Source organism: Miniopterus natalensis, chromosome 4, assembly GCF_054644295.1.
Source record: "Miniopterus natalensis isolate mMinNat1 chromosome 4, mMinNat1.hap1, whole genome shotgun sequence".
Lineage (NCBI taxonomy): Eukaryota > Metazoa > Chordata > Mammalia > Chiroptera > Miniopteridae > Miniopterus > Miniopterus natalensis.
In genome coordinates, this window is record NC_142084.1 from 72848972 (window position 1) to 72868380 (window position 19409).

Consider the following 19409-nt stretch of genomic DNA (forward strand, 5'->3'; position numbering starts at 1 on the left):
TCTAAAGGAAACCTTGTCTGGGAGAATGGTTTTAAAGCATAGAGGTAAATTGAAGTAGCGAGATCAAAGTCGAATTCCAAGTAGTTATATATTTAGGAAAGAAACTGAGAATGTCCTATTTAATTTGTCCTTTTCTGATGACATTTTCAATTCTGAAGCAGTCTTATTTCAAAAATGAGCCAGCCCGGCCGGTGTGGCTCAGCGGTTGAGCATCGACCTAGGATCCAGGCGATCAGGGTTCGATTCCCGGTCAGGGCACATGCCCGGGTTGCAGGCTAGGCAGCCGATCAATGACTCTCTCATCATTGATGTTTCTATCTCTCTCCTCCTCCTTTCCTTTCTCTGAAATCAACAAAGATATGTTTTAAAAAAAAATGAGCCTTTTTTTTTCTCTATGAGTTTTTGTCAAGCGGAACAACTTAGCAGCAGTCAGTTCTTCCTTGTCTGGGCTCCTTATGGCCTCTTCAAAGATCATCAAAGAATTTTGGAGAAACAACATGTAAATTTCTGCATTACTGTAATTGTTTTCTCCATTCTAATCTTCAATGCTATTCCAAATTAGAGAAGCACATTTTTCTTTTCTCAGACTTTGAAAGTATGATTTCATGGCAGGCCAACTTAAAAAAGAAAGCCTTGGGGATGATGGAGGTTGGAGGAATTGGAGAAGCGTGATCAAAAGGTGCAAACTACCAATTACAAGGTAAATAAGTTAGGAATTGAATAGCATGATGACTGTAGTTAACTTTGCTGTATGATATCTATGGAACTTATTAAGACAGTAAATTCTGAGTTCTCATCACAAGGAAAATATTTTTTAATTTTTTTCTTTCTCTTTTTATTGCATCTGTATGAGATGATGGAGGCTAAAAACGTCGTAATCTTTTCTCAATCTATGTAAGTCAAACCATTATGTTGTACACCTTAAACTTACACAGTGATGGATGCCAATTATATCTCAATAAAACTGGAAAAAATTAAAAACTATTTTACTAGAGCAGTTTTAGTTCCAAGCTAAATTGAGAGAAAGGTACAACTATTTCCTATAATATCACATTTATAGCCTCCCATATTATCAACATTCCCTATCAGAGTGGTACATTGTTACAGTTGATCAACCTGCATTCACACATTATGATAACTCAATGTCACTCTCTCTTTTTTTTTAAGTTTTTTAATGAATTTATTGGGATGACATTGGTTAATAAAATTTTATAGGTTTCAAGTGTACAATTCTATAATACATCATCTGTATATTGTATGTTCACTACCCAAGGTCAAGTCTCCTGTTACCACTTACCCCCCCATACCCTCTTCTACCTCCCCCACTTTAGGGTTCACTCTTGATGTTGTACATTCTATGGGATTAGACAAATATATAATGAAATGTATTCATCGTTGTAGTATCATGCAGAGTAGTGTAACTGCCCTAAAAATCCTCTGTTCGGCCTATCATCCCTCCTCCCCCCAGCCCGATAACCATCAGTCTTTTTACTGTCTCTATAGTATTGCCTTTTCTAGAGTATTGGATAGTTGGAATCATACAGTATATAGCCTTTTCAAATTGGCTTCTTTAAATATGCATTTAAGGTTCTTCCATGTCTTTCCATGGCGATAGCTCATTTATTTTTAGCACTGAATAATATTCCATTATGTGGATGAACCACAGTTTATCCATTCATGTACTGAAGTTACTTCCAAGTTTTGACAGTTCTAAGTAAAGCTGCTATAAACATCTGTGTTCACTTTTTTAATGCCAGTTGGTGACATTTATTTACTTATACCTAGCTTTATTGATAGAATTGACATGCCTATTGTGTAAGTACAATGTGACGATTTGACACATATGTATATATATTGTGAAATGTTTACCACGGTAAGGTTGGTTAACACATCCCTCACCTCACCTAACTACCGTTTTGTTCATGTTGTTATTGTCATTATGATGACAGCATTAAAGCTCTCATAGCAGCTTTCAAGTATATGATACAGTATTGTTAACTATAGTGACCCTGCTGTACATTAAATCCCCAGAACTTATTCCTCTTTTAAATACAAGTCCATATACTTTAACCAACACCTGTTTTCTTCATCCCTCTGCCCCTTGCTACCACCATTCTACTTTTTATGAGTTCCATGTTTTTAGGTTCCACATATGAGATCAATGTCCCCCCCCTCCCCCTCCCTCCCTGTCCCTCCCTCCCTCCCTTTCATAAAAAATCAGTGGAAAAAATATCCTGGGTGGGGACTGCAAAAAAACGACAGGCACACACATGCAAAAGAATTAGACTGATTGGACACTGCATTTTGACCTTAAGGATACTTGGACCCTCTTAGTGAATATCAGTAAAAATAACTCACACCAAGTAAAACTGGACATGGCATAATGTATCATTGACTGAAATTTGGAAGCTGCCTGGAGATGACTGCAAGCAAACTCCATTTTCAGAGATAAACAAGATGTGGTTGCTGGAGGAAGAAGGCGGCAACAACAATAGAAACAGGTCATTTATGTACAAGGTAGTAGAAGGAATACTATGTAGCAATGAAAACCGTATTTTCTAAACATTTAAAGGGAGGGGATAATTGCTTATATTAAGCGAAAAGTGACCAGGAATAAGGGTGATCCTATTACAAATATCTACTGTTGTGGTCAGTAGTGTGCACAGAGTGACCTGTGCATGAGAATTCTCTCTTCTAGTCTCCCAACTCTGTTTTAAGTGAGGTTTCTGTTTATTAATTTTTACGTTTCCTCTTCTGATGAAGATCTTTCTCAGAAAGCATCACTGTTCAAGAGTCAGGATTTTCCAGATTCAGTTGTCCCTGATGCCAGAAAGGACCTTTTCTGGGTGTCATCCTCCAGTGTTGGGGGAAAGTACACAGATTGGAAATCTATTATGGTCCAATTGTGTAACAGAGGGGCAGATCTCTTAGGCAGTTCCCATTTAAAGTCTGTATCCTAGAACAGAGACTACCACTCAGAACTGGAAGAATTAAGTGCTTTGGGAAGACACAGTGCAGGAATGGAACATGAAGGAATAAAATAGTATTGTTATTTCAAAAGAAACCATTTAGAACAAATGCTTTATCATAATACAGCCTGTAAGTTGCAAATTCAGAGACTGAATTGGATCAGAATCCAGAGTCACTTCTGCAAATTTTAGACTTTCTAGGTAACATGAAATGAACATCTTGGAAAAGCTGTCTCATCAGGTGTCATCTGATTTAATTTCAGGGAAATCTACAGGCCAATCTCTAGTGAACATAATTGCAAAAATCCTCCACAAAATACTAGCAAACCAAATTAAAAAGCACATTAAAAGGGTCATACACCATTACCAAGTTGTATTTATTCATGGAATGAAAAAATGTTTTAAATACATAAGTTAATCAATGTGATAAACCACATGAAAAGACTGAAAGATAAAAATTATTTGACAGGTTTATTATAATGTGTCTGGGAGAAAATCTGTTTAAGTTGATTTTGTCTTGTGATCTGTGAGCTTCATGTACTTGGATATCCAAATCTCTTCCATGTTGGAGAATTCTCAGCCAATTTTTAAAAGTAAGCTTTCTTCTCCCATTTCTCTTCTCATTCTAAAATTTCAATAATTTGCAAATTGGTTCTGTTGATGTTATCCCATAAATCACATAGTCTTTTTTATTCATTTTCATTCTTTTTTTGTTTTCCTCAGACTAGACACTTTTAAAATTTCTGTCTTTTAGTTCACAAATTCTTTCTTCTGCTCTATCCATTCTGATGTTGATGCTCTTTATTGCATTTATTTAAAAAAAAGTATTCATTGTATTTTCAGCTCCAGAATTTCTGTTTGGTTCTTTTAATTATTTCCACCTGCCTGTTAAACTTCTCATTTTGTTTGTGTATTATTTACTGATTTAATTGTATTGTCTTTTTGTGATGTAACTCACTGATTTTTAAAAAAACAGCTATTTTGAATTTTTTATCTGGTAAATCACAGATTTCCATATCTTTATCACTTATTGGAAAATTATTGTGACTGGTCATGCCATGTTTTCTTTATTATTTCACATTTTTTAAAATTCTGCATTGCTGTCTTAACATTTGAAGTGTCAGTCACTGCCTCCAGTCTTTACTAAGTGCCTTTGAGAGAGTAACACCTTCCATCTGCCCTGCTAGGGATTCTGAGGCTTTCTCAGACCTATGAACACACCTGATTCATGCTTCTTGCTCTCTTCTGTGGTAGAATTCTCAAGCTTGTATGCCTTCTTTTGATCCTGCAACACACCGTTCTGGATTCTGACAGCCTCCTTTTTGTTTTCCCAAAGGTAGCACTAAAGCTTAAGTTTGTTGTCTCTCCTTTGCTGCAGATTCAGGCAGGCTTTCTGCTCACTAGCCATCTGCCAAAGCTTGCTTTTGCCAATGTCATGGGAGACAGACACGGAGCTGGCCACAGGGTGGGGTGTGTGTGTGAGGCACACTGGAATGAGGCATTCCCAGCAGCTGCAACGTGGTTAGTACAATCCTCATACCTTTAATATTCTTGGAGAGTACTATCTGCTGTTTTCCCAGCCCCTTCCTGCCCCTCACTCATCCAGCTCACAAATTAGTACTCTGGATGGGGTGAGAGAGAAATTAGCTTCTTTGGCAGTGTCCTACACAACTGGAAAACCCAGGTGCTCACTCATGTACTCATACCTTCCCCTAAGAGAAATCCTGGGCCTAAAATATCTATCTTTGCTGTAAGCTGTGCTGCCTTGGAAGAAGGGTGATATGAATGAAGTCAAGTTGTTCCTCTTACCCTCTCCAATGCATCCAGACTTGTATATTTTCCCCCTGACAGTGTGCTGTAACTTATCCTCTGGAAACCTGGACTTCCACAAAGGTTCTCATTTGCGGCTGACTATCTGTTTTAGACGGTGTTTTTCAGGGGCTCCTGGACTGTGGCCAAGAGGTGCTGGAGTTTATTCATGAGCCACTGCAGGCCCCTCAGCTGGGACTGAGTTCTGTACGCCTATGCTGATGCCTGGTGGGGGAGACGACTCCAGGCTCCTTGGTGAATGGTGCTAGATCCCACAGCTCCCCAAAAGGCTCTTTTGTCCATGGATGGCTGCTGAATTATTGTTGTTGAGTGAGGGGACAGGTACAAGGGATGTCTTACTGCACCATGATGCTGATGTCACTCCTCTGTACACTTTAAATATATACAATTTTATTTGTCCATTATAACTCAATAATGCTGTTGGGGGTGAGGAAGAGAATGATGCAAGCCCTTAAAATCCTGGGGGGAATTTTTCCTTTAATAATTGTATGTCCAGCAAAATATCAGTCAAGCATGATGATGGAATAAGTAAATATTCATTTTTTGGGGATTCAAAAAATTAACATCTCATGCCTTCTTTCTTAAGAAGCTGTTAGATGATACACTCCAAAGAAGAAGAAAACGTGCGGTTCAGGAAAGAACTACAAGAAGGTGGTCAACAATTTGAGCAGGCTGAGTGAAGATTCTCCAAGGGATGTATCCAGGAAAGATCGGAACTGATAGGATATCTAACATGCATAAGCATTTAGAAATAAACCACTAACAGAAATTGACATAGCCAATGGGAAAAAATTAAGATGAAATTAACAAAAATTTATACAAATAAAAACAAAGAGGCAATCCAGGAAAAGCAGAGAACAAGAAAGGTGAAAAAGTGATGTTACATTAGAAGACAGAAGGAAAGAGTAATGTAATACTGTAATATAATGTAATAATGGAAATTCTGACCTTACGTAAGACAAAGTTGCTGAGTAAATATTTAGTATGATGGGAGTAGTGAAGAAAGAAAGCTAAATATTCATTTATAATAACATGAAATCAACAGAGAGTGTCTAAAATGGATAAATTAAGAGGAAGAAGTTTAAGACTGTTACCAAAATGATGTATAAAGATACATACAAGAAAACACAACAAAAACGTTGAAAGTATTTACCTCTGTGAGGCAAGAGAAGGGGAAGGAGAAAGAGTGAGGTCATAGACTGTGGTTTTTGTTGTGTTACTTAATTACATTTGATTTTAAAAATCATGTTTCATGGGACTTTTTCTACTTTAATTTTAAATTTGTTAATAAAAAGTTTCATAATTATTTTTTAAAGAAAATTTAAAAATGTGAAGTGATTAGCAGCAGGTGGCGCTGTTTTCTCTCTGTCAGTGTGAAACTTTCCTTACTAAATCCTGCCTCTACTTTCCCTCACTCATTTGATTACATTGAATTGTATCGCAATTTCCTCACCAGAAGTAAGAAGTCTAACCTGATTGATCTTCACTGAGAACATTGTTTCTATAGATTTTAGGCAACTTCAAACATTTTTATAGTGAATATGCTAAACTGTAATTATCAAATTATAAACTACAGTAAGTTTATCCTCATATTTTCTTCTGTAAAGTGAAGACGAATTCACTAAGCCCTCTCCTTTTCATAAACATTTGCCTTCCGAGAAAACCAGCAAATTTTCACAGACCCAGCTTATTTATTTGCCTACTTAACTTGAGATTTCATTAAAAATATTACACTTTGAAAGTATAAATGCTATTGGTTAGGACTGTAAATAGGTACTGATTACAAAGAGTAAGATGAGAGATTGAATTGATTTTATCTGATCCCATCTCCACTAGCTCTACGTGACACTCGACAGTAGATATTGAAGCAACAGAAAAGACTCACATATTGAACAGTGGTTTCTGAGTGCTAACTTATAATTGTGCTATCGATGCCCTGTCCTGTGTGGCACTTAAACCCTGCTCCCCTTCTCACCTGCCCTCTCCTCACAGGTTCCCTTCAGTCTTGGCATCCATCTCCTCTCCTCTCACCCGCCAGCCTGTCTGTCCACCGGCTACCTGACAGCTTTCCCTTAGTGCCTCTTTTGCACCTACTCAGTCACCCTCGTTGCCTCACCCATTCTTTTCTCCACTTAGCAGTGCTTTTTAAACATTTTGTATTTCTGCTGGGGCTCTTTTGATTTATGAATTCCAGTCCATTTTTACTCTCCATGGGTAATGATGGTCTTGGTTTTACTCCATAGGTAAAGGTTAGGGCTAGGATTAAGGTTAGGGTCAGGGTATTCCATATTTCTTTCCTTTCGCCATCCCTCTGAGCCAACTGCACACTCTCTTTGATCATGGGCTCAGTAACAATGACTCAACCTCCCCATAAAGAGAAAGAACGTGTGTGGAGTGCTCTGAGGGCTATACAAATAAAAGACACCACAGTGTACAATAAGCATTTGGTGAGTATAGAAACCAGAGAAAACCAAAACTTTTTTTTCCGATATTGATAACTCGTTACTGATCAATGGCAGAAGTGGTTTTGCCTCAGTTTTTATTTAATTAATTAATTTTAAAAAATGTACCTTTATTGATTTCAGAGAGAGAGAGAGAGAAATCAATAATGAGAGTCATCGATCGGCTGCCTCCTGTAGGCCCCCCACTAGGGATCAAGCCCACAACCCGGGCATGTGCCCTGACTGGGAATCGAACCCTGATCTCCTGGATCCTAGGTTGATGCTCAGCCACTGAACCATGACTGGCCAGGCTGCCTCAGTTTTAAAATGAGACTGTAAATAATGGAACCCAGGTTGAAAATGAACTAGCTGGGATCAGAATTACAGTGAACAGAGACGTAACCTTACTGCCATCTAGAGACACTGTCAAAAATAAGTGATTTTTTAATTTTGAGAGTACTTTTATTAAAGCTGGGGTGGTGAAACAAGGAAGGGCTTAGGATGGAAGGAGCAACAGGAGAGCCTAGGCAGGGCAGCTTTGGCTCACTGGAAAGTCATAGAAAAGGGGACCTGGGGACTGGTTCAGGGGGTTAGCCCAGGAGCAGCTGCTGCCGCCTCCTGCTCCCCTGGTTGCAAGTCTTGTGGCATCTCTTAGAGCTTAGAAGATGCATGCCTGTGGGGGAAGAAGAGGGGAAGGGGGAAGACGTGGGCGTGCTCCTGGGAGGGGAGCTCACGCCAAAAAGAAGTGATCTTAAATGTGAAGTGGACATTTTAGGCTGAGATAGGAATGATAGAATGATAATCGTAATGAGACCGGAGGCGACCGCATCCCATGCATACTGGACTGGTGAATGCTCTGGTGCACAACCGAGCCTGGAACCCAGGCAGGCCTCTGTTTGGAGCAAGCTCGTGGGAAGCGAGAGGGGTAGGAGACATTGCCAGGGAAATCGGTAAAATGCAGGCTGTGTGAGATTTAGTGTTTTTGATGTTTGTGCACATGCACAAACAAGTATATCATAAATGTTTGTTGGTCCACAGCAAGGTAATAAACATCCCAATTTCAGAGTTGTTGAAACATTTTTTAAAAAGTGTGCCTTCAAATCAATAAAATACAGTGCTTTAGATGTGTTGCAGAAAGTTGTATGTAAACAGAATGTTTTAAGTCATTTTAATGGAACTCCAGTTTAAGCTGTCTTTGTTCAATCTTTTGTGAACTATCACTTCTATGTTTTCATTTGTTACAAATCCAGATACTTAGAATGGAGCTCAATTGTAATGTTTGCCTAGTCTGGCGAATAGATTATTTTAAGTAATTAGAGCATCTAAAAAACCAACTCTAAATTTTTAAAACTGAAATTTAAATAAAAATAAAATTAAGTGCTCAGAAAAGCTTCTTATCAAGCTTATATTAGGGTGCAAAAAGTTATTCCTTATCAACTCAGTCGCTAGGTAAATTTTCTGTTGCTCAAGAGAGGATATGTTCAGTATTAGGAGAAGTAAGAAAGTTATTTCTTTAAAAATAGGTGTAAATTAGGATGACTCCTGGTCTGGAACAAAGTGCAAGACTTTGTGAGCAAGAAGCTTGGGGATCTTACTACTCTGTTCTGTTCTGTCCAGTTTCTAGTCCAGAAACCATAGAGAGAAAACAAGTATGCCATAGTTAGGAGGAACGAAGAAGTTTCTACAGTGAATTTTGGAGAGCTGACAAAGAGAAAACATAGTAATGAGCTCAATATCAACTTTTCCCGGTTACCCTGGCATTTGATTCTTTGTAAACAACACGAAGCTGGCAATGGTTTTGTTTTGTTGTAGCTCTAGAAGAGTTTGCAGGGTGGCATTAGAACAAAACTGTTGCCCGGCCAGGCGTGGCTCAGCGGTTGAGCATTGACCTAGGATCCAGGAGATCGGGGTTCGATTCCCGGTCAGGGCACAGGCCCGGGTTGTGGGCTGCAGCCGACCAATGACTCTCTCATCATTGATGTTTCTATCTCCCTCTCTCCCTCTCCTTTCCTCTCTCTGAAATCAGTAAAAGATATATTAAAAATAAATAAATAAATTAAATTAAAAAAACAAAACAAAACTGTTTATTAAACAGCAGTTTATTATCTAGAATAAAAATAACATCATCTTCAGACTTATGGGCAAACATTTCCCCTGATATGTCTCTTTTTAGAAAACTGTACATGCTGGTCCTTTTGAAGAAAATTTAGAAAGTATCACCCACACACAAGTCAAAGCAGAATCTTTGGAATTTTTCTGACTTCAATAATGGCTTGCGAACCTTAGGTAGCAGGGCACATTTTTTTTTTTTTTTTTTAAATTCTTTTAAAAGCAGCAAATAGATTCAATTGGAAAATTAATAGTTATTTTGGAAATTGTTTCTGCTTAGTAAACTTTTTTTATAGGTTAATAGATTTTTCTACAGGCTAATAAGCTTTTTCTGAGGCTAATTATGTCATCAAGAATCAAAGTTGTCCTTGAGGTGGGTTGTTCTCTAAACCGCAAATAAATCAAAAAGAAAGAGAGGGAGGGAGGGAAGGAGAGAGAGAGGGAGGGAGGGAGAGAGAGAGGGAGGGAGAGAAGAGAGGAAGAAGAAACTTCTTTTTTAAAAAAAATATTTTTTAGTTACAGTTGACATTCAATATTACATTAGTTTCAGGTGTACACATAGAGGTTAGGCGTTTATATAACTTACAAAGTGATTCCCCAGGTAAGTCTAGTTCCCCCCTGGCACCAGAAATTCTTGCTTCTGAGTAAAGCAGAACGATGAATGACAAGGACTTACTTTAAGCTTTGCGAGGGTTCTAATTCTGTCATTTTTTTTTTTGCCCGGGGGTAGGTAAGCGCATGCTCAGGATGAGAAACACATGCAGTGGTTTCAGCGGACAGTGTCGCGGTGGAACGGGACACCCTGACATTGGCCTCAGCCACCCCCCAGGGAAGACAGGTCAGAAGGATGCGTGTGCGGCGCTGGCGCCGCCTGAGCTCCGACTAGGTCGCCTTGTGCCTGTTTCAGAGTCTTGAGGCTCAGGAATCAGAGTGTCCAAAGAACAGCGTGAGGACCAGCACAGGGAGCACAAGCCTACGTCTCTCATTTTTCTTCAGCTCGGACCCTTCTTGAACACCCTTCCCTTTCTCTTGCAGGCTCCCTTTCCCACCCCGACAGCTCATGCTGCTGAACTAGAGTGTGGCCTGTCCTAGTGCCTGCTGCTTTCAGTGCCTTTCCTGCTCCCTTGCCCAAGCTGCCTCTAACTTTTCCAAACAGACATGTTTTAAATGTACTTGCCAAGATAATAAAGATTTACACATTCAATTTTTCAGGTGCTACAATGGACTCAATGTTGTGTCCCCACCCCATTCATACGTTGAAATTCTAACCCCCCCTATGGTGGCGTTAGAAGGCAGGCCCTTTCAAAGACATTTAGTCCCCGAGGGCGGTGCCTTCCTGAATGGGACTAGTGCCCCATACAAGCCCCTGCAGAGAGCTCGCTCACCTTCCTTCTGCCGTGCGAACACGCAATGGGAAGGTGACCACCTTTCTACCGGGAAGTGAGCCCCCACTAGACACCGAATCTGCTACCACCTTGGTCTTGGGCTTCGCAGCCTCCAGAAATGTGAGCTGTAAGTGTCTGTCGTTTAGGCCTCCCAGTCGAGGGCATCCTGCTACGACACCCTGAATCGTCCAAGACAGTAGCACTTGAAAAGAGGCCCACAAGAAGAGAGCCACGCAAAATGAGAACGACTGCGCTGCTGATGAGAAATGAGGAACGGGTGGGAGATGACAGAGAGTGCGCCCATCAGAGTCAAGGAAGCCCCTCCCTTTTTTTTTTTTAAATTGTGACAGTTGTTACCATTAACATTAGTGACCTCAGAACGTCCTCCTGGTGCTGCACCTTGGAAGATGCCACCCACCGTGCAAGATCCAGGAGCATGTCTTTTACCAGCAACAAAGGGCCAAATATACCTCCTGGAAAACCAGCAACAAATGGGCTCAAAGAAAAATGGTCCTAGTTTTTCCTGACTTGGAGATTTTTCCTCTGACAAATGCCCTTCTGTCCCTTCTCTGGACTCTCTTTTCTCAACTCCATTGTTCTGAGCGGACGTATTGCTGGGAGAGATCTTTCTTCTGTTTCCTTTCTGACTTCTTTGAATCTAGCATTTTTCACAGTTTTCCTTGAAATAATATTCACTAAGTGAGAGGATTATCAAAAACTCGTGAAAATAGCCAAGATACCTGGCTTAGAATCATGCTCTGGCCTGGCTCCTCTTGATACCAAAAGGACGCTGCTCTCCAGTTACCTGTTGGGCCCCTCCAAAGGCAGGACATGCTGCTGGAGATAGAGCTGCCACTGTGAAGGTCAGAGAATGAGTGTGGCTAGTAGCAGAGCAGTAAATTCTAGATTTTACATTGTTTCAAGTAGCTCACAGCCTCATCCCTCCTCTTCACAATACAAGAGGAAACTAGAAGTTAATTTTTAAGCACCTGGAGCTGCAAAAATAAACATTATATAAGAACCATGCATGAGAGTTAATGTATTTTATACCTTAGTGTCTCAGAATTTATGTACCCTTGCTTGAGACTTTGTTCTAATAAGCTTGTATTTCCAAGCCACAACAAATTAGAGAATAAATATTGCTATGGATAAGTGCACTGTGACAGCTACTGGGATGGAGGATCCAGAGAAGAGCAGAAACCCTACACACACATGTACACACGTAGGGGCAAAGATCCATCCTTACACTTGTCTTTTAGCCCTGAAAGCATAATTGTATTACAGCTCAATACTCCAATTAATAGTCTTAACAATAGAGCTGAGTCATGCAGAAAATGTGAAATCTCCAGTAAACTGAAAAATGAAAAGACAGTTAAGCACTTTAATTGTAAAAACTGTAACCATTATTTAATTAGAATTTGGACAAATTTCCATTAAAAATTGTTAAGATAAAATTTTGTGGTGCTAGCCAAGGATTCTGACTAGACAGAGCTTTACAGCACCTTATATTTTGCATAATCAAAGTTTGTGAAGAGGTTCTGATATACATTATTTTCTATTATCCAAATGCGACTAACAAAAACTTGAGATGAGTTTGAGTAAACAAGTGAAGAAAGATAAATGGATTTTAAACACAAGGCAGAAACCATTTCTGTGATGGTAGAGTGATTTCTATGACTCTGAAATTACAGATGAAATGTTTTAGAGACGTGGCAAAAGGAACAAATGTTTGTAGAATCATAGTTTTCAAGCTGGAAGAAGCTTAGCAATTACTTGATCTAATTCCCATATAATACTCTACAACATCTCTGATTTTTCAACCAGCATTTAAACATCCTAAGGGATATAAGAATAATTACTTCAATTTCCGCCTCTTTTATCTTTAAGTAGCTCTCTTGGAACATTCCTTTTTATACTGAGTCATATCTACCTCCTTGCAGCCTCTACCAATCACCTCTAGCTTTATCGGTTTTGATCTACTTTAGTAGGAAAAAGATTCAGGAAGAGAAATAAAGAGAGGCGAGGGTGCTCTCTTTAAAGACCCATTATATGAAAGAGAAATTGGACTCGTGTTCTAAGTCATTGTGGTTATGAGTAGAAGTTATGGAAAGGCAAAAAGAACATTTAAGCAATTATTACTGTTCACCAATGTGAGAAAGCGCCTTGAGAAACCTGACTTTCCCATTGATGAAAGCATTCTAATGGAGGCCTGATGACCAATTGTCAAGATACTATAGCATACGCTTCTGTATTACATGGAAGATTGCATTTTACAAACTCTTAGTTTTACTTACTACACTGTTGTGATTTCTGGCGTACAACTCAGTGCTCAATATTTAATGATGATGATGATGATGATGATGACAAGAACCACTGACATCTTGTTCTCATAATGTACCAGGCATTGTGCTAAGCATGAGATATATATATTATCTTTCATTCTTTTAACAACCCCAGGAAATAGGTGATATTATTGTTTCCATCGATGAATGAAAAACCAAAGCTTACAAAGATTGGGAATCCTGTCTTTAGATGATAGGGATTGAGGACAGACCAGTGGTCACCAGGGACTAGCATTTGGGAGAGGTGCTGATTACAAAAGGGAACAGGGACATTTTGGGGTGATGGAATTGTTCTACACTGTGATGGTGGTTAAAAGGCTAAATGCATTTATCAAAACTCATAGAACTATACACTAAAAAGGGTAAATTGTACAATGCAAATTACATCTCAATAAATCTGACTTTGAAAACCTTGCCTTTGGATCATATAGCTAGTTAGTGCTCTTCTGTGAACTGAGATACTTATAAGTTTGGATTTTGAAGTTATCTGCTTATTGCCTGAGGCCTATAAATTGAGTAAGTGCCACATTTACAACTGTGATGCTTGACCTAGGCCCAAAGTTTCTGTGGATAGTATCTTATAGGGGTGTCTGTGTCATCATTCCTACCACATTGTACTGTACTGGCCACTGCATTCATCTCTGTAAGGCACTCCTTTATTTAGGGTTTCCAAACTTGCTACACTCTGATTAACTTGGAAGAGGAAACATTTTCCTTATCTCTGTAATTATAATGATCTCTATAATTCTAGTATCTTTCACAGTATTGGATTCATGCACAAGGAATCTTTTGCTCAATAAATAACACTAGGAAAACAGATTTGGACTCAGCATTAGGAAACATTTCAGATAGTCACTGCTGCTCAGAGATGGACCAGGTGCCCACTAGAACAAGGGTGGCTTATTTCAGAGGACAAAGTATTTCTAGAATTACCTTTAACTGAATTTAGCAAAAGTTCTCAAATAAAAAATGCTCAGTGATTTCTCCAAAGGTATGAAAAAGTTGACTTAAGAATTTATAAACACAGAACAGTATGAAGATAGGAGGGGACAGCCATGCTTTGCTTCTGCTCCCACTCAGCTTCCCTTCTGTGCCCGCTTTGCTTTGTGAACATGGAGATTCCTACTGAGGGCAACCTGAGGGCAAGATTTTGAGGCAATTAATGAATGAGGTCACTATAAATTATTAATTTTATAAAGAAAGAATATTTTTATAATGATCACATCTAAAGATATTTCTCAGATCACTTTATGATCTGAGATCTGAAAATTGTTATGTGAAAACAGTATAAAGTGATGAGTGTTCTTTTATTAGTAATGACAAGAAAAAATGGGTATGAGGTTAAATGCACTGGAGTTGTAACTTTTTGGAAAAACAAATAGAATAATTCCTGTTTTCTTCACATATATTTCAGATGTCCAAGTCAGATCTGCACACACTGCACTAGTCTTTGAAACTTTCTTGAGCCAACATGGCCATGAATACAGGATGCTGAAATTCCCACAGCACCAAATCCCCTGAGAGACAGCGTGACTGGATACGTACTCAAGGATGGAGTCCTGAGGGAACTGAGGTTGGCAGCTTTCTGCAGCAAAAGGGGTCCAGGTTACTGCATGCGAGGCAGTGTCACCTAGGGAAAGTCAGGCAGGAGCTCCAGGGCTCTCTTCCCACCTATGTGCATGACCTTAAGTGAGTCAGTACATGTTGGACTTCTGTTTCTTGCCTGCAACATGAGAGGTTCACAAATGTTCGCATAGATTTTAGAAAGAACCTGATGCTATATCAATAGCTAGTGTACTAAACATTTTAAATAAAATTCTGATCTGAGATTTGGAGTGTCTGGAAAATTCACAATTTTCAATATCTGCATGAATTTTGAAATGCTAAGCCATTGTGAAAATGTCTTTTACAGTGTCTGGCCAATCAGGACAAACAGCAACCCCTGTGAATTGAGTAAGATAAAGACTTATTTTAAAATAGAAAAATCTTGCCCCATAGAACTTGTGTCACTAGGAAAGTGAGAGCTATAAAGGACAATTTCTTATAGTTTCTCAATAGTGATAGAAAAGGTTAAATAAAAGGGACAAATTGCCTAATATGTACTCTTCCTCCAAAATATAAAACAAAATGAACAGTCACGTGAAGCAACCAGGAAATCCTTAAACAGAAAAGTAAAGGGGTAAACGTCTACTGGAGTAAAAAACTATAAAACATGGACATGTACAAGTTAAATTCTATAAGAGACAAGGAAATCAGAGAATCGCCTCGCCCAGCATGTAGCAAGATTTGATAACACATGCTTAATTCACACTGCGAGAAGTGACAGCATAGATTCATAAGGATAAATGCACCTAACCATTTATTTAGCATTAATAACCATTTAATTAGCATTATTTTTAATTTTTTTAATATATCGTTTATTGATTTCAGAGAGGAAAGGAGAGGGAGAGAGAGAGATAGAAACATCAATGATGAGAGAGTCATTGATCGAGCCCACAACCCGGGCATGTGCCCTGACCGGGAATTGAACCCTGATCGCCTGGATCCTAGGTCGACGCTTAACCATTGAGCCACGCCCGGCCGGGCTTAATTAGCATTATTAATATGTTATTTTCTATAGTGTTCTACAGTTTAAAAAGAGTGCTCACACACATTGTCTTATGTGAGACTCAGCAGCTTTATCTGGTTTAGACACCTGTCCCCACTTCCCACCCAGGTGCCAATGGAAATGGCCCACATAAATCAATGAGCAAATCCTAGAGGTCGCATATCCTTGTGTGCATTGTGAGGCGAGCTGGTGGCCATCCTTTCTACTTCTATTCCTGGACCAGAAAGAAGTGACACGCAATCTCCAAATCAAAAGTTATGTCACTCGTAGACAGCTAGAGGTAATGGTCAAACTAGGTCTATATGATCAGAAATACGCACTTCCAAGCATGGGACGTGGCACATCCTGACCATCTAGAGGCTGTTTGCACTTATGTGAAACATTGGCAGTGCTAACACTACAACCATGGGTTGTGGTAAGAATTGCATCTATAGATTCAATCAACATTTATTGAGCTCAACTTGACATCATCAAGATGGTGCATAGGAGACCCCAGCCTCTGTCCCCCCACAAAGGTCAACAATTACACAGCGATCATTTAAGAAACTTTGGCTACACGGTTTATAATAACCACACAGAAGAGAAGGAACCCAGCTCTATTTTCCCTGCGTCGTCTCATCCCCTAAACTGGCACTGCTGATTGCCAGGAGGGAACTCCCCAGCTGGAAAAGGGAAGGAATTGGGGGGTGAGGAGCTGTTGCTCACCAGGGAAGGAGATGTGGGGTGAGCAACTGGCTTCCCCGGCCTTCTGGGGCCCCGCATGAAGTTTCCACTCCAGTTTCACCTTACCCAGGTCAGCAAAGCCGAGACACCTAGGGATGGCTAGAACAATAAAGAAAAGCCTTGGTGACCAATAGCAGCCATGCGTGGAGGTGGTTGAGGGTCACAGTCACCTGTTTTACGGACAAACCCAGCTGCTTTCAATAATAAAGAAGGAACAAGTGGCCAGCACAGCTGCCACAAACGTCCTGCAGGTTTGGCCGGCTCTCCCCGCGGGCACTCACATCCACTGACTGCGGCCACCTGAGCCCGCCCTGCACCCTCCTTTTATTTTGGAAGCCTGGAATTGCATCAGCAGCCACCCCAGGCCTCGGAGGCTTTGCGATCGCAGTGTACCAATCCAGAGCCCCATAGCTACTCCACAGCTGGGCGTGTGCCGGGGTCTAGCCCTTCTAATGTGCAATTGCACCCCGCCAGCCTGACCCCTGTCACCAGCCTCTCACTGCGCGTGCAAGCCCAGGGAAGGCTATCCAGTCACAGAAGAGCACACCTGGCAACCATACCTATCAAAGCTGCTTGTGGCCCAGGTAAGGTGCTGTCTTCTGTCACTGGCCTGCCCCACTGTGATCACCTGCAAGGAGCCCCTGCCGCGGAGCCCCTGCATGCCGCCAGTCCAACACCCTCACCTGCTGCGCTGCGTGCACCTAGAGCAAGACCCAGCAAGCACTGTAGTGCCAACGGCCAGGGCCCCCAAATCACCAGTGCTCCAGCAGTTGTCTATCTTGGCCCCAACAGCTAACTACATCTGTGTGCCTGCAAGTGGCCCCTGCCACTACACAGGCACGTGAAGCTGGCCCCCATAGCCGGTTGCGTGTATACCACCAGCTCTGGCCGCCACCACTGAACCTGGGGGCACAGCTAAGGAACCCGATAGCTCTTGCCACCACTGTGGACACTCAGGAGCACTTGCCAAGCACCGCACAGTTGTCAATGCTGTGGTCCCAGTGGCCTGAGTTGAAGAGACATCACGCTCTCTACCCCAGCCCTGTGACGCCACACATCTCTCACTTGGCACCCTGGCCACTAGACCCAGGGACACATCACACTCCAGTAGGTGGAAATCTTTCTTACCAAAAATCATTCTATAAAGTCTGGAAGAAATGACTGGTTCTTCAAATGAGCAGCCGCCTACACAAGGCTACAGGAATGAGAGAGAATCAGAAACATGACTCCACCAAAGGAATACTGTAACCTCCAGTAACCGGCCCCAAAGAGAAGATTAAAAAAGGAACTGGCAACTCAAAATAATTGTTCTCAAAATGATCAGAGAGCTACAAGAGAACATAGATAATTAACGATAGGAAAGCAATACAAGAAAAATACGAGAAGTTTAACGAAGAGATAGAAAACATAAAAAAGAACAAAACAGAAACTTTGGAGCTGAATATGCAATAATTGAACTGCAGAATTCATTACGTACCAGAAAGCAGGCGGCTTGCAGTGAGGCAGTGGGATAGAAACAGATGGTCAAAAGGCCTTCGAACCTTCAGAAAGGGTGGCTGTCGCCTTACAGGTGTTTTCAGTCAGGGAGGGCAGGAAAAGAGGCACCTGGTAAGCTGTTTGGATCTCTGGGGTGGCACAAAGAGGACTACTTATAAAGCTGAACCTATAGCTTAGTCAGAATTGATTCAATTACTTGACTGTCTTCTGGTTATTTTGAAACTTCCTCCAGATTTTTATCTATCTATCTATCTATCTATCTATCTATCTATCTATCTATCTATCTATCTATCTATCTATCATCTATCTATCTATCTATCTATCTATCTATCTATCTATCATCTATCTATCTATCTATCTATCTATCTATCTATCTATCTATCATCTATCTATCTATCTATCTATCTATCTATCTATCTATCTATCTATCTCTATCATCTATCTATCTATCTATCTATCTATCTATCTATCTATCTATCTATCTATCTATCTATCTATCATCTATCTATCTATCTATCATCTATCTATCTATCATCTATCTAATCTATCATCATCTATCCATCCATCCATCTCAGTGACAACTATGTAATGATGATGTAAAAAGTGGCAAAGTATATAAAGAAAACATAGCATCCAGGATTGCAGTCATACAAAATAAAATATGTGTGATGACGTCATGTTATGCAATGAATCACCTTTATACAGCAGGATTCTTATATTGGGTTCATACACAGCACTACATGTCTAGGTTAAAAACTGGAAAAAAATTACCAAGCTATTGGTAGGTATTCAAATATGCAGATATTTGGTGTTATGTAGACAACTCATCTGAATAACTTCTTTATATCCTTGGTGTAATGAAGACAAACTAAAAATCATGAGCTACTATGGTACCGAAGAATTCTTTTAACTCCCAATTGCAAAACCAAACCAGTACCACAAAAATAATATATCTATTAACTGATACCTGGGAAGTCAAATATAGTACACAAGAGCAGGCACTCTTTTCTTCTTTCTATAGCATGTCTTCCCCAAACATGGTTTGATCCCCATCGACATGCACGACATTATAGAGATCTCACAAGATCACTTATCCAATCCTCTATCTTAAGTTGAAACATGGAAGGTTGTTGGCAGATTTCTAGACAAAAAAAAAATTTCAACCGTTAAAAGAAATCAACCCAAGTTTGTAGCATTTGGGAAACTGAATCCTATGTGATTAATCCTCCGTGAGCAAACATTTTCACAATGAAATATTTCAAAACACAGAATGGTTCTGTAGGTACAGCAAAAACAAAAACCAGGTCTGAGTGCTCTTTGAAAAAATCCAAAGAACAGAATACCAAAATCAAAACACAAAACAACATCCAAAAGAATTGTACTGCCTCTCAAACAAATCTACAAATCTACATGCAGTGCAAACTCTGCTTGATTAAAACAAAACAAGGAAACTTGAAAATACATTGTTTCCACCTACTACAGTTATTATTCGCCTTTAAAAAATG